This window comes from Trachypithecus francoisi, unplaced genomic scaffold, assembly GCF_009764315.1.
Source record: "Trachypithecus francoisi isolate TF-2019V2 unplaced genomic scaffold, Tfra_2.0 Lachesis_group2, whole genome shotgun sequence".
Taxonomy (NCBI): Eukaryota; Metazoa; Chordata; class Mammalia; order Primates; family Cercopithecidae; genus Trachypithecus; species Trachypithecus francoisi.
Genome location: NW_022681465.1, coordinates 44,311,437 through 44,328,281, shown reverse-complemented (window position 1 = coordinate 44,328,281; position 16,845 = coordinate 44,311,437). Strand labels below are relative to the sequence as shown.

The 16,845-nt window shown below is 34.5% G+C and overlaps 1 pseudogene; it reads right to left on the bottom strand.

The window, feature by feature from the left end:
• LOC117066037 overlaps positions 1 to 16,845 on the bottom strand; it is a 156,893-nt pseudogene that overhangs the window by 13,793 nt on the left and 126,255 nt on the right.

The window sequence follows — 16,845 nt, the reverse complement described above, 5'->3', positions numbered from 1 at the left end:
GTGGGGAATGCAATAATATAACTCATTCTGCAAACTCTCAAACCGTTGCTTGAATCTCACTAAGAAATTTCAAAACAACTTTCTTTGCAAAAGTGAAAGCACAGGTAATAATGAAGCCAAAATAAAGTAAAAGGTACACAGCCCAGTCCTGAGCTATAGATAAGCAAGGCATCTAATTATTAATCTGATGTGAAATGATACTGGCCCCTAAAGATCCTGTTATGGATATTTTATGGATCATTTTGAAACTAGTGTTCTTGCTGCTTATTTTTCCTCCTGATGAGGAAGGAAGTAAAAATAATCACATGCTATGGCTTTGTGAAGAACTTTAAGGGAAAGTAAAACATGAGTTCTTCTCATTTTTTCCTTCTAGGTTCTAATTCTTTTCACATTTAACTGGGGAATCAATGAAATTCAGCCCTTTTGACTCTCCATAAACATGGGATAAGTGGTGAAAACTGAACACCATGATGAGAGACTCCAGACCTAGATTACTTAATTAGTGTTTTGTCTTAGGCAAAGCCTTAAATCTCTGTTTCCCAGTTTTCTTACTTATTAAATGGAGTAATAGCTTCCTTACATCACTAGGATATTTTGAGAATTAGATAAAATTATGAATGTCAAAATTCTTTTGTAAAAAGCAAATGTTATTTTTAGACAAATATAAAATGTTGCAAATAAGTGATACTCTCCCACCCTCTCTATTATACTAACGCTAGCATATTCAATTATAAATATCAGCATAACTTAATTTTATAATACTTAATATAAATAAAAATCTTATGGAAAGTGCACATTATTTTTCTCACTGTAGTCGTTCATGACACTTGTCAAATTATCATCTCAGCACAACTTTAACTTATTAACCAGGTACATTGTAATTCTTCATCAATGTGCTTACTGTGGAAATTTACTTAGAGCAATTTGATAAAGAGCTGTGCTAATTCAATTATTGAATTTCATGCTTTATATTTAAAGTCTATAAACAAAAATTACCAAAAAGTACTTAAGTTATTGCATTACTTTACTGCTCTGAATAGCATTTGTACTTGAGATCGGTAGGCAGCATATTTAAGTGATGTGTTCATGAAAGTGAAATATTAAAAACAGCTTAAGAAAATCTCCCATCTGGCAGTTAAAATTGATCAGAAATCTACTCTTCAGCATTATTTTGAAAATAGCATGCGTTTTTAATTAAAACTGTTCATTCAATTTATTAATGTAAGTAAAACCTCCCATCTGATCATGTTTAACTTAAGAAAGTGGTTTTCTAAAACCCCTTTTATGAATTGAATGATACAATTTTCAATAAAGAATAGTTATAAAAGATGTCAGACATTTATTTGCTATTAATCTTTTTTGTCCTTAATTTCACAATTGATCTATGAACATGCTTGCTTAAAAATATTTGATGAAGTCATGGTCTTAATTCTTATTTTATTTTAAATCTAAGTGAGCTACAAAGGATCTAAGATAAAAATCTTTAATAAATCATGTTAAGGGATACTTTATGTTAGTTAAGTTAAATTAAGTTTCAATGGACAAGATATAAGCAGATTATTAAGGTTAAAATTTCTCACAGCGAGAAATAAAAGCAAATTACAAATGCTTTTATTCAGTTGCTATGTTCATTACATACATTATTGAAATTAATCCTATTAAGAATCCTGTTTCTCCGCAAAAGGATTTCAGCTCAGGCCATTGGACTTCAAATCACAGGCATTTCATCCCTTCCCTACTTGTCCTGGCTATGGGAGGTTTATATGAACGACTCTGCTGGATTCTCTCCAGGAAGCTCAGTACCTGGATTAGATGCCATGATAATTCCCAGACAAGGTTGCTTGTCAAAGGGATTATTAAGGCTATGAACTAATACCTTATAAAAATGGAAAACAAATTTCTTTAACATGTTAACTATTCTGGGTAAATGTCTATATCCTTCATGTTTTACACTGGTTAAACATCATGCCAACCATCTTAGATCAAAAGTAGGTAATTTCTCTGTATGTTCAGGTACACAATATTATTTCTGATGTGTTAATAGTAATGGCTCTCCTTTCCAAGTGAATTTTTAAAATACATAGATAGTTTATTTGTGATTGAGACTTCTAGATTTTAGAATGAAAGTCAACAGGTGTGGGAGATATTTCTGCAACCCACTTAGTGATTAATGGAAGCATACCATGTCACCAGTAAATGAAAGTCAATGGGCTTAATTATTGTCAGCCTTCTTGAATGATTATATTTTACATAAATATAAAAAATCTAATATATATTATATGTATAAGTTATAACATAGTATATATTCATATATTATATATTATATGATATATATTATATAAATATAAATATATAAATATAATCATTCAAGAACTTACAGTTAAGTCCAAAGTCATGACCTTTATGTTTGGCTGTTGTTATTAGATTCTTAGCCTCGTTTCACAGGGTTTGGGATAAATGTGTTTGGAGGATCTTTCAGGTTATGTCTCTCCTTGTAAATATATCTATAGTCATTAGGTGCAGAGTGTCTGTATCTTCCACTGGCACCTTATATAATTATAGATATATTCTACTTTTCAAGTTTTCCAGTGTGCTTGTTTCATACACAATCAATAGCCATGTTCCCCAGCAAGGGAGCAAGAAAAGGTTGAAAACTGGTTCTACCAACAGCTCAGCTTGTAAAACCATGAATGCTATCTGTGCTGTTTTTCAGCCTATATCTATGATTTGTATCTCTGAAACTTTCACTTACATAATCTTATCAACAGCATTTCTCAAAATTATCTTATTTCCAATGATTTATCCAAGAATTATATTGCTACTGCTGTTTCCAACCTTTTCAACAAAAAATTTTATTAGCTCTAAATATGTTTCCTTGAAAATAAATTCCAGAGTGTTGTTTTAAGTTACTTATTTACCATGATTTTGAGTTTTAACAAAAATAATTTATTAGAACTTATAAACCTGCATGCAAGACAAAATGAATTTTAAATGTGTGAGAAAGTCAAAGGAAAGGGAGAGTAAAATTTTAAAAAGTAAAATCCAGCCAAATTGAGGTTGGTACATAAAATATTTGCCCTGAAGTTCTATACACGTGCTAAAGGTAGACCACAAATTCAACTTTAAGCTTTTTAGAAACCAATCAAAAGTGGGAAATGTAATCAATATCTCCAAGGTATAAGGAAATGAGTTGCTTCGGAGATGCATATTAACTATTCATGAAACTAAGGTTAGGAAACAAATTTTTATACATTTTTATGTTGGAAGAAAGAAAAATTGAAAACATGTATCACAGAGTAAGGAGTTTCTAAATATTTCCCAAAATTCTAAATATTGGGAAATGCTATCTTGCCATGGTACAATCTAATAAAAGGTATTTTTGTGGGAAGGTAGTATTTATAATATGTGATCCAGTCATAGTACCCTTTGATGGTCCAGCTGGTACAAGGAGAGATTTCAGAATCTCTGAAATTCTGCAGAAGAAGTGAGGAGCAACCTCTCTGCAAATGGTCCCAAAGCTTCAACTTCAGCTACCTCAAAATAGAACTTCATTTCAGCTTACATTCGTCTGATCCTTCTTGGAAACTGATGGCATCATTGCTCCTAAGTACAAGGTTCTCCATTCTCTCACTGGTTTTATTAAGAAAATCCTACAACCATGGATAAGAAAGACTTAGGTAGAGAAGAGTGGAGATTATTATTTACTCATCTCTGTGACTCCAGGGTTGCTATTGAGATGCAAGGGCACACAATAGATGCTGATACATGTTGCTTTCCTACAAACTCTGAAATTAACTATTTTAATGTAGGCAAATAACTTCACCTATAAAAGAGGGATAATGATACTAACCCTGGTGGAACAAGATAAATTAATACACATTGGTTATTAACAAGCACTTAATAAATATTTGCTGGATCAAGGAATGAAGTCTAACGCACTATGCAATGTAAAAGATGAGAAATTAGTAAATTATCTCAATACTGCCACAATAAATATTTTAGTATTGGATTTCCAAGGCGATATTGAAAAAGAGAGTATCATGTTGAATACAGGAAAATGTATTACTTTGTAGAAGAGTTACATATACAGATAATTAACTTACATATAGAGGTAGACTATTAAGTGCTAATATTCTCAGTAACACTATTTTAATAAATAATCTAAAATATAAGAATATGCATTTTTCCCATGATATGTAATATAGGCATATTTTTATTTTGAATGAGGATAAAAAGCAATTTGCAAGTTTTTTTTTCAATTACACAGACTTTCCTTCAAAAAACGTGTATCACCATAGATCTAAATTCTAGTATGAATGGACTACATATTTTTGATAATTCTCTCTAAATATTTTTTCTCTGTACAGAGATTTTGACTGATATCAAGTAATAGGAAATTTAAGATTATATTACCTAACATAGTAGATGGTGAATAAATTTTGTCCATTAACTGACAATCAGTTGATTAACAAACACTTGATTTCTAAATATACTTAAATATTTCTAGTCTAATCTTACCATCACATAATCATGTTCCTTATTGAATAATTTATCTACTTCTAAATGTAACTCTTCTACAAAATAATACATTTTCCTCTATTCAGCATGGTACCATCTTCTTCAATATTGCCTTGGAAATCCAGTCCCCAGTATTTGTTCTTATATCGTTTTATATTGCATAACTTAATGCTGAGCTGTAGATTTCCAAACTGGCCACCATATGTATGATGATACGTATAGCTGATCATTTAAAGAGCTATATGTATGTATATGCTTAATAACAATATATACTGTAGTAGTTTTGGTGAACTTTCATCCATGCAAAATACCAAGTTGTCTTCTACTATTGTGCTTCTTCCTGGTCCACCATTTCTGATGGGGGGATTTTTGGATATTTTGGTTTTGTTCTCGAGAAATATATACCTTTTCTTCTAGCTCTTCTGCTCTTTTCTTCCTATTCCTCTTAACATAAGTTTTTAAAAAAGATATCTACATTTTACATTTTATTATATAACACTGTCTATTTCAATATGATCTCTAGTCTACTACTTTCCAATTTGTGATTTAACAGAAATCAACTCCACCAAACATAATGCAGAAATTATTGATCTTTTTGAGCCATCTGTATGTTTTTTGACTTTATAAATTCAATTGGAAAATTTTTAATTTTTATAACTAATTATATAATTTAAAAATTTAGTTTCAACTTAAAAATTGAAGTAAAATTTTTACTTATTTATAACACTGACTTATTCAAAAGTGATGGTTTGGATATTGAATTCATCAGGTATTGTGTTGGTTATTAACTTGTTCAGTATTTCCAATTTTTCACCATTCAGGCCCATGCTGTTACATCACTTTCAGGTCCTGCTGTGCTTGCAGGAAGGGGGACATGAAACTATTTCCACTCAATGAATTCCTAGCAAAAGTAACGTGTGTCAATTCGGAGCCTTACCAGTGCAGAATCTTCTAGAGTTATACTCTCTGGGGCAGTAGTTGATAACATTTAAGATGATGGCTCACTGTCAGAACCTTGATCCTTGAATGAGTTCATTGATCAGAGCTCCCCAGCCCCCGCCCCCGTTAATTGTATCCTGAACAAAAATTAACTTCCTTTATTTTAAGCCATTGAGGGATCTTTTTTTTTTTTTTTTTTTTTTTTTTTAAACTACAGCATAACCCAATTTAAAGAGACTGGTACAGGGAATGCTTGGTTTTGAAATTTTCTGGGTAATGTTAAAAAATATTTGAGATTGCAGCAAGCACTGCCAGTGTTCTACTCAGACCCCTGCAGATCCCATTTACAATCCCTGCACACCATTTTCTCACTTTTCATGTGTTTTCGCATCTAACAGCATGCACTTGCAATTCTCTTCAGAGGATTGCCCTCGAGTTACTGAAGTTACTTAGGAGCACATAAGCCAATGATTGACTGACTCATGAAATCCCAGCTTTCTTACATCCAGAGAGAACAATCTTATGATAAACTTACATCCCAGAATTTCCTTGCAAGATCAGTCTGAAGTTACCTTCTGTGGGAGCTTGCATGAAATCTTCCATTACTTAACTGCTTCTTGTTTCTATACTCTGCATCCTGACTCCCTTCTAGGTTTCTCCTAGAAGGAAGTCTTCCTTAATAAATCACTTGCATATGTGGCTTATGTTAGAGTCTGTTTCTGGGAAGTCCTGTCTAAGACTAGGAATGGAATATACAATATGTAATTTCATAATAATGTTGAAGAGAATATGTTTGGCTGGATTTTAAAATACAATGGTATGTAAAAATGACATAAAACTTTAGAAGGTTGATTTTGAACTTTTAATCATTTAAGCTAGGAATTTTATCATGTTTAACTTGCTATTCTTCAGCAGATCAGAATATGTTGCTGCTTAATTTTTCTTAGTCACACATGCTTTTTTTATAATCATTACATCATTTCTCCACGTTGGGTGGTGGATTTTAATTATTCTATCTGTTCGCTGTCCTCAAGCATCTTCAGACCCTGGAAAACATAACGAGATATACATGCGATTGGGTCAAAGCCTGTGATCACATAACAGACCATAGTTCACTAGCCACACAAAAGTGAAATCTACCAATGAACTCTCATTACTGTAGTGCTCTAATGAATTGTTGTAATTGACCATTGATAATGATGGCATAGAAAAATAAAGGGGGAAAACACTTCCTTCTTCTGATTATGTTTTGTGGTGTCAGTTCTTAAATGTCCTTAATTTTATTTATCCTTTTGGCTATGATATTCTGCATGCTAACTTCCATGACATACAATTCTGATTTTGATTTTCTCTTTGTTTTACTTCTGAAATTATATTGAGATCCAATTATATATATTTTAGGAGATAAAATGTTTTTGCAATTTATAAATGCAGAATTTCTTCTAAAACAGGGTACTTTATCTTATTCTAGGTTAATAGGGTCTGTGTAGACAGAATAGATTACCACAAGTATCCTTTGTTTGAATGTGTGTCAACCTCTGAAGAAATAATGAGTATTCTCTTGGGACATGTACCTTGTCATGATGTGGGGATCTTTGAACTATACTTGGTTGGTCAAGTAAAAAAGAAATTTTCAAGATTTCATGTATATTCTAGTTAGTGAAGTAGAATGCCTAAAAATTTAGTTACCCCTTATCTCTTTATTATCTGTTCTCTCCATTTTCCCTCCTTAGATTACTTCTTGAGATAACTTATATGTATGTTTGATGAACAAAAATAAAAGTTACAAGCAAATCTTTAGGTGCCATAAATTTTATAGAGATAGAAGAGAAACATACCTACCACTTATGCCTCTGAGATATAGACAATCATATTAGCCCATTTTCATTTTCACACTGCTATGAATAATTACCTGAGACTGTAATTTATAAAGAAAGTAAGTTTAATTTTTTCACAGTTCCACATGGCTTAGGAGGCCTCAGGAAGCTTACAATCATGGTGTCAGGTGAAGGAGAAGCAAGAGCCTTCTTCACAAAGTGGAAGCAGAAAGAGAGAGAGCACGAGGGGGGAACTGTCACACTTTTAAACCATCAGATCTCATTAGAACTCACTCACTATCATGAGAATAGCACGTGGGAAATCCTCCCACATGATCCAATCACCTCCCACCAGGCCTCTCTTTCAATCTGTGGGGATTAGAATTTCACTTGAGATTTGAGTAAAGACAAAGAGCCAAACCATATCAACAATAAATGATGTATGTGAGTATAGTAAACACTTGGAAAGTAATATGACATTATTTAATTTTAACATATACATGTATCTTTTGACTTAGCCTCTTCATTTTAAAGAATTTTTGTAAAAAAGTGATAATACATAAAACATATACAATGAGATTTATTTTACCGTTGGTTATAATGGCAAAAACCTGGACATAATCTAGATATCTGCAAATAGATGAATCGTACATGGTTGCAGAAGTTAAGTACAATTTTAACTGGGAATATTTTGTAGCTATTAGTATGAACGAGTGAAATTAATATATCCTGATCTGAAAATACGCACTTGATATAGAAAAGAGCAATTGTAGAAAAATGGGTATCACATGAACCAATTTTCGTTAAGAGAAAAATCCCTCCATATTATTATAAGCATAGAGGCATATCTCAAATAATGCACACTAAAATTTTAACATTGGATAACTCAGAGGTAGCAGAGCTGGGGAAGTGTTGTCTAATAACATTTTAATGTGTTTGTATTATTTAGCATGATACGGCATGTGCACATTTCTTTTGATAAAGTAAAGTGTTTTAAAGAAGAGTGAGGAATAAAGATAAATAAATGTATCTGCCTCTTTTATTTGGGAAGTTCTTTTATGATAAAATTATTCTTTCTAGGCTAAGTATATCTATTTTTCTCAAAGGTTTCTATTTTTGACTTTTGACAACAGATTTCATTTGGAGTATAAATGTAGAAAGACCCATTTCAGACCTTATTTAAATGCAGCACCCACAAATGTAATATATGATGTAGGAAGATGGAACTAGCTATGCAAAGATGGCCAAATAAGTTTCTGTTTTCCATGTTATTAGGCAGAGGTTGCTCCTCAACTCTATGAATCCACCTTCAAAGAAATAAAGAACACAGATTATCCAAGTGGTTAATTCATAGACATCCCTAATGTTCACCAATACTTCTGGATCTCTGCTTCATGTGGACATGCGAAAAGGATTATGACTTTTCATTCCCTTAAAGTAGACAAGGGCATCAGAATTACTCTGAATAATGACATGTGAGCTCAGATGCTTGGTATTATTTCCAAGGGAACAAGTAAGAAGCTTTCTGTTGTTGTTTATTACCACAGCACAAACTGTTATGCCTGACTAATAACAGTTACTGAACACACTTCAGCTGTCTTTATAACACTTTGATCCTATACACTAGGAGTTGGCAAAGATTCTATAAGTAGGAGACCCAATTTTGGAATTACATATGAAATAAAATTTTTTTTAATTCCGTAAAATTCCATTTTTTATCCAATGAGAGTTTGTATAAGGTTGATCGATATAGGTTCATAGCTTGGCTCAGCCAATTACTTGGTAATCTTGTACAAAAACTCCATTTTTCTCAGCCTCAGTTTCCATCACTAAAATGAAAGTATGCATGCCCATGTCACATGGTTATGTGAATTAAATAGCATAACTTGTGTGACCTAGTGCTTTATTCATAGCGTGTGTTCAAAAACTGCTAGTCATCTGTATAGGAAATCCTTGTGAAATATTTTAAGTGAACTTGAGAGTAGAGAGAAAGATGGCTTTAGGATAAAAAGAGGGAGGCCGTTATTGATATCAGGAATGTCCATTACCCCCAATTTGAGTAGCTTTGCCCATTGAGGCTTGGAAAATGTTGTAGATGAGTATGCATCCTTTGGAATCTTAGATGTTTAATTGACTTTATGATATTTATTCCATCATGGGAGAAAAGCTAATAATTTCCCTCATACAGCCAAAGTAAATCAATTTACTGAGTTCTATTTAATTCTCTATTTTATTTTAAATTTATTGAAACACAATCCTCTCTCTATTTGAGCCCCTTGTCCATCATCTTCTACCATGCAGGCATTAATCTGAAAGGTAGGCAGAGTACTGTTCTCCTATCTGCTACCTCTCTGCTTCTATACCAAGATAGCATCTACCAAGAGGAATCTGAGCAGATTGCAGAGGAATTGGCACATGCATTCCAGCATGGAAGTCCCAAACACTGAAATTCTGTAGGTAGAAACATACCAGAAAAATGCTAGTAGTACAACTCCCACTTATGAGTGAGAATGTGCGGTGTTTTTGTTTTCTGTTCCTGTGTTAGTTTGCTGAGAATGATGGCTTCCAGCTTCATCCGTGTCAAAGTACATGAACTCATTCTTTTTTATGGCTGCATAGTATTCCATGATATATATATGCCACACTTTCTTTATCCAGTCTATCATTGATGGACATTTGGATAGGTTCTAAGTTGAACAATGAGAATACATGGACATACGGAGGGGGACATCACACACAGGGGTCTGTCAGGGGTTAGGAGGTAAGGGGAAGGGAGAGCATTAGGACAAATACCTAATTCAAGAGGGGCTTAACACCTAGATGAGGGGTTGATAGGTACAGCAAACCAATATGACACATGATACCTATGTAACAAGCCTGCACATTCTGCACATGTATCCCAGAACTTAAAGTAACATTTTTAAAAAATGTAAAAAAATATGCTAGCAGTTATACTTGGAAACGGAGTCAGTCATGTATATATCACTCATTCACATTTCAGAGCATGGAGCAATGGGGATGGGAGAGCTATCACCTTAGTAAACTGAGCTGCTTATTTAAATAAATTCATGTAAGCCACTGAGAGTTGGAGTTGATGAGCTCAGTAATTTAATTTCCAGCCATGGATCTTGGAAAGATATTTCACTATTACACATTTGGTCAGATTGAGACAAATCAGACTTAAAGGTTATGACATGGTAACTCTGAATGATTACTCCAAGGCAAAGTGTTTCTATTCCTTCTTACCAGGAATTAGTTTAGGAATGGGCAATTCTGGCCATTGATATATGACAGACTGGGGGCACTTCTGAAAAACGTTCCCTTGCTCCATCAGTCTTAAAAAGAGACTTAAGATAGTGTCTATCTTCCTGTAAATGTTGTCATGTTTGGATATGATGCCTCAATCTACTGAAGTCACTTTATGACTATGAGTGTATCATTTTGAGGACAAATCTAACGCACTGAAATATTTGATGAGATGGCTAAACTTTTTTTGAGACAGAGTCTTGCTCTGTCACCCAGGCTGGAGTGCAATGGTGCCATTTTGGCTTACTGCAACTTCTGCCTCCCGGGTTCAAGTGATTTCCCTGCCTCAGCCTCCTGAGTAGCTGAGATTACAGGAATGCACCACCATGCCCGGCTAATTTTTGTATTTTTAGCAGAGACGGGGTTTTCACCATGTTGGTCATGCTGGTCTTGAACTCCTGACCTCGTGATCCACCCACCTCGGCCTCCCAAAGTGCTGGGATTACATGAGATGGCTAAACTTCTGATTATACTGATCCTGGAATTGTACTGCTGCTAGAGACTTCTTGTTATATAAAATGATTTTTTTTATTGTTTAAAACATTTGAGTTAAATTTTTTGTTACTGTGACTTTAGGTTGTTTGTTTGTTTTTTTTTTATTTAGACGACATGTTGCTCTGTCTCCCAGGCTGATGTGCAGTGGCACAATCTCAGCTCACTGCAACCTCCACCTCCCCAGTTCAAGCGATTCTTCTGCCTCAGCCTCCCAAGTAGCTGGGATTACAACCACCTGCCATCATGCCTAGCTAACTTTTGTATTTTTAGTACAGACAGGGTTTTGCCATGTTGACCAGGCTGGTCTTGAACTCCTGACCTCAGGTGATCAGCCTGCCTTGGCCTACCAAAGTGCTGGGATTACAGGCCACTGTGCCCAGCCCACCTTAGGCATTTAAATTAATACATAGCTAGATTAAAAAGTTGAATTTAAAATTCATAATTATTGAATAATGAAACAAAATTGATTGAATTTTTAATATGCACTTTTCAAAACATAGCCAATGCTTAAGAACACAGATGTAGCCTATGCTTTCAGATTTTGCAGTTAAGTAATTAAACAATTTATCTGCACTACAACACAGCATCAGTATGCAAGTATATGTCTGACATCATATGAGAAGGATGCCTGATCCAATCTTGTGAGATCAAATAATGCTTTTCAAAGGATAAAACTTCCAGTCTGCAATCAAAATGATGAAGAGATGTTGGCTAAGCATATAGAGCGACAGTTGTAAAGACCTTTTTGTGTGTGGCAAATGACACGAAGTTATTGGCTACTTTAACTGGAAAATCCAGTTGTAGTCTGAGGCCCAGCTACATTGATAGGGTTAATTCATATCATCATGAACAACATGAACAGTTTGGACAACCAGAAAGATGGAATTCCCACTGGAAATGGGAAAGGGAACACAAGTTTTGGTGGAAATATTAAGAAACTCAATTTTGAATGTATTAGTTTTGAGATGCCATTTATATTTTCAGATGGGGAACTCAATGAGATAGTTAGAGATACAAATCTAGAGTTTAGGGAAATTTTCTTGGCTGTAGGTACAAATTTGTGAATTGTTACTGCATAGTATTGAAGATAGTACTGAAGGCAGTGAGGCTGGACAAGATCCCTGTAGGAGTAAGGATAGATAGAAAACAGTAAAAGGTTCAAAGAATGCATTTCTGGGATTCCAACATGGAAGGGTTGGGGAGATAAGAGAAAATATGTAAAGAATATGAAAATGAGCAGCCATAGACGTAGGATACAAATCAGAAGAACATTGTCTTGGAAGCAGATATATGTAAATATAAAAGGTGGAGAGAGGTGGCCGGGCATGATGGCTCATGCCTGTAATTGCAGCACTTTGGGAAGCCAAGGCAAGAGGATCACATAAGCCTAGGAATTTGAGACTAGCCTGGGCAACATGGCGAGATCCCATCTCTATGTAAAATTTTAAAATTAGCTGGATGTGATGGTGTGTGCCTGTGATTTCAACTACTGGGGAGGCTGAGGCAGGAGGATTACTTGGGTCCAGGAGGTTGAGGCCACAGTGAGCCATGTTCATACCACTGCACTCCAGCCTGGGCAACAGAGTGTGACCCTGTATCAGAAAAATAAATTGTAGAGAGAAGAAAAATATTTCCACAGGGCCCTTACACTGGCCTGCATCTATGCCTAAATATTCAGCCTTCTCTCCTGTGTCTGTGGGTGGAATTTACATTTACCATTTACATATTCTTAGAAAAAGCTATCTCCCCCTTCCTAGAATTTTCCTATCTTCTTTGACCTGGAAAAGTTTGACCTAAATAAAGAGGTTATGTTTTATTTGCTAAGTAAAAGTGAGGAGAAAAATGAGCAATACTATAGGAAAATAAGCAAGCAATAACATACTGCTTTTGTTTCCTTTTTCCTCAATCCTTCAATCTCAAATTTTGAGGTTGGCGACACTAAAATCTCTAAAAGGTAATAAGTTGTCCTCCAGATCATGACCCTCTCGCCTCAGCTTCCATAACTACAGGTGTCTTTGCCATCAAATCATTCTAATCTGCTTACAGATATTCATATTTTTTGTAAAGTTCGATAATTAGAACTTGGGAAAGAAAGCTAAATTTTCATCTTGCTTTCATCATAATGCAGTCATGTAACCTTATGTAATATATGGATGTATATGAGATATAGCCAGTTAACAAAAGTCTAGTAATCAGGAGAGCTGAATCCTATACTTGGACGGGTCATTAACAAGATTTCAAATATGGAAGCAAGTAAGTTTTGAATTCTAGAACTCACACTCCCAATTAGTGCTCAAACTGCCTCTTGGACTCCTGTGATGAAAAAATTAACATTGGAAAGTGATTTGACAATGTTAAAAGCATTGTGCATGTAATCAGTATGGTTATCTATTTACTTTCTTATTTCAAAGATAAACCAGGAACATCTGGATACCCTTACACCGTGGGTACCCTGTTAAAGACTCCTTTCTAAAGGGGTGTGTGTGTGCATGTGTGTGTGTGTGTGTGCGCGCCTGCCTTTGTAACTGTGTATATGTATAAAACGCTAGTTGTTTTGGATTGATTTGTTAAACCTATTTAGAAAATGTGTTTCTTTCCTAAGCACCCATTGGCCTGATTGTCACTAGATGGCAGAAACAGATCCTACTTCTGTGGGAAAATGAGAGTTCATTTTGCATTCGGGAAGGGCACAAAAAGCTTCCCACAGACAATGTTTACAGGCTTTCTTTATTTTGACATTTCTTCTGAATACATTAATGTTTTTGGAAATTCCCTGTTAGGTCCCCTGCAGGGGTATACTGCAAAGTGATCTTGGCTTACACAGGAAAAAGAATGGCTTGCATTCTGCATTTCAGTTTATAATTTTAGAATGAATACTACTTTATTTAAGGGCAGGGGAGAGTGTGAAGGAGGTGGAGTTAAATACTAAGAAAAATCAAGAAGCTGTGTCACATTACTAAAGCACTGCTGCTGTAATATTTCATCTGAGCCATGACTTTACTGAGATGACTTTACTATAATTCATTCTCTTTGGGGTAAGAGGAGTTGACAGTCCAGGTGTCAAATATAAATATATTGTACAATTCTCTATGTAAATTTTTGTGCTGAAATTTTTTTTCTCTTTCTTCCTTTCCAAATCAGTTATTGCTTCTGAGCACTATTAGTTTCTCATACAATTAAATGACTGAGATAGTACTTATTTGCAAAGCCAAACCGATGTTCCAGAGGCTTTATGAACAATGTTTTTTCAGTGTCCAAACAATCATTGATCTTCAGCTTCTTTGTACACATGCCAATTATGGTATTCCTTAACAATACCTAACTAGAAATGGCTTAATTCAGAGAAAACCATTACAATGTGTTGAGGCTGCAATTGTAGATGAACGATTATGCTTGATGTGTGTGCTCCCATGTATCTTTAAAAACACTTTAAAAATAAACCCATCTTTTAAAAATTACTTTTGTTCCTCTTAGAAAATATTTTTATGTCCATTGGGATCATTTCTGGCCCATGAAAAGGACAGTTTTAGCATTGTATTTACTTGCTTAAAATGCAATTTAAAAATATATGTTTCATGTATTTGTGGTTGTGGGAATTCCAAAGCCATAGGAAGAAATGCTTGGTGAATTCATTTGCATACCAATACCCAGAATGCTTTTCCAGCTCACTGCTATTTAATCTAAGTCAGCTGGTGTTAGAGCCCTGGGAACAAACTGAATGATTTTGACATGCTTCTCTGTGCATGTACTGAGTTCTTTTTCTGCATGCACTGAGTACACAATGAACACTCAAAATTTCATCTCTACTATAAATTTTTTAGAGAAGACTTAGATATTTCTAAATATTTATTTTCTTTTCAATTTTTCTTTAACCCTTTCTATTAAATGTTATTCTAATTACTGTAATAAAGTTCTAATTGATAAATGAGTCTAGAACTACTGATTACCTGGAATACATGTTAACTTGAATAACTTGTGACTCAGAACACAAATGGGAGAATTGGAAGAACACATTCATCCATTTTGAAAAAGGTCAAGTTGGAGAGAATAGGATACATTTGAGAAAATCTGCAGATTTGGTGGCTGAGAGCTGATGGGGTCTTATCAATGTCAAAGATTTAGCTGATCTATACTTTTAATGTATTAAGGTGTGGTGATGGCATTGCAAATATGTTTTTTAAGGGTACGTATGTTTTTGAGATGCATTTGGAAATGTTTACAGATTAAATGAGATGCTATCCAGGATTTGCTTTAAAATAACATGGGAGAGGAAGAAGTAAATGGGAGTGTAGATGAAATAAAATTGCCATTTGTCTATAATTGTTGAATCTGGATAATGAATATGTGGAGGTTCATTATATTTATTATGTCTACTCTAGTAATTTTTGAAAGTGTTTGTAATAAAGATCTTCAAAAGCAGAAATAAAAAATATATCACAAAGTACCTGAGCATTTGAGTTTAGTCTATACTTTCCTTCCAAAAATGGTTTGATTATCTCCTTAGGCATTTTAACACACATATCTATGTGAAAGAAATTTTGTCAATTAATAGATAAGAGAAAAGAATACATGCAAATTTCTCTTGATTTCTGCCCTCCTTCCATCTGCTTCTGTTTGTTACTCTGTCCTTCCTGGATCTGTAATCATATTCTGCCTTCTAGATACGGTTCAGTGGTATTGAAACAGTCTCTTTGATCTTACACAAATTGTTTTGACCTTATGTTCTCTTCTTAACACTCTCTCTTCTTCAGAAGATTCTTTAAAAATTATTTATACTTTCCCTGTTCTCGTCTTGCCCTACCAGCCATTCTTGAAAACATAATAGTGAAAAATATACCATAGACTCAAAGAAAATGATGAAATGAACACTCATGTGCCAATTATCTGCAAGGAAATAGAATATTTTCAGCAATTTAGAATTTCTAATATGTCTTTCCTTAATCATATCCACCTTGTGCTATATTGTATATATTGCAATAAGGTAGCAACCTTACTGAGGTTTTTGTTTTTGTTTTCCATGGTGGTCTTCATTGGTTTACCACTTTGTATCTATTAATATTATTAAACCTCATTTTTCAGTTTTACCTGCTTGATAGAATTTTAAACATTGAATCATACTATGGTGCTTATCTTGGCTTAGAATATTAGGCCTGACAGACACTGATTTATATAAATAACATTTTTATTTTTTATTTTATTTTATTTTTTTTGAGGTGGAGTCTCGCTCTGTCGCCCAGGCTGGAGTGCAGTGGCCGGATCTCAGCTCACTGCAAGCTCCGCCTCCCAGGTTTACGCCATTCTCCTGCCTCAGCCTCCCCAGTAGCTGGGACTACAGGCGCCCGCCATCTCGCCCGGCTAGTTTTTGTATTTTTAGTAGAGACGGGGTTTCACCGTGTTAGCCAGGATGGTCTCGATCTCCTGACCTCGTGATCCACCCGTCTCGGCCTCCCAAAGTGCTGGGATTACAGGCTTGAGCCACCGCGCCCGGCCAAAATTTTTAATTTTATAATCCTTCTGGAGATTTTTTCATATTTCTATGTAATCTGTAATGAATGGTCTGTTGTCTGTATAACATCAATAGTTATGTCTCTGTGTGTTTGCTTTTAAAAATCATTTCCTCAAAGCCCTCAATGGCTCCCTAACCTACTCAGAATAAAATCCAAAGTCTTTGTTTTATGTCCCAAAAGGTCCTCGGCCTCCTTCTGGTATAGGTTTGTTCTCACTCTCTTCTTCTTGCCTTCTTTGTCATTGATTTGGCCACAATGGCCAC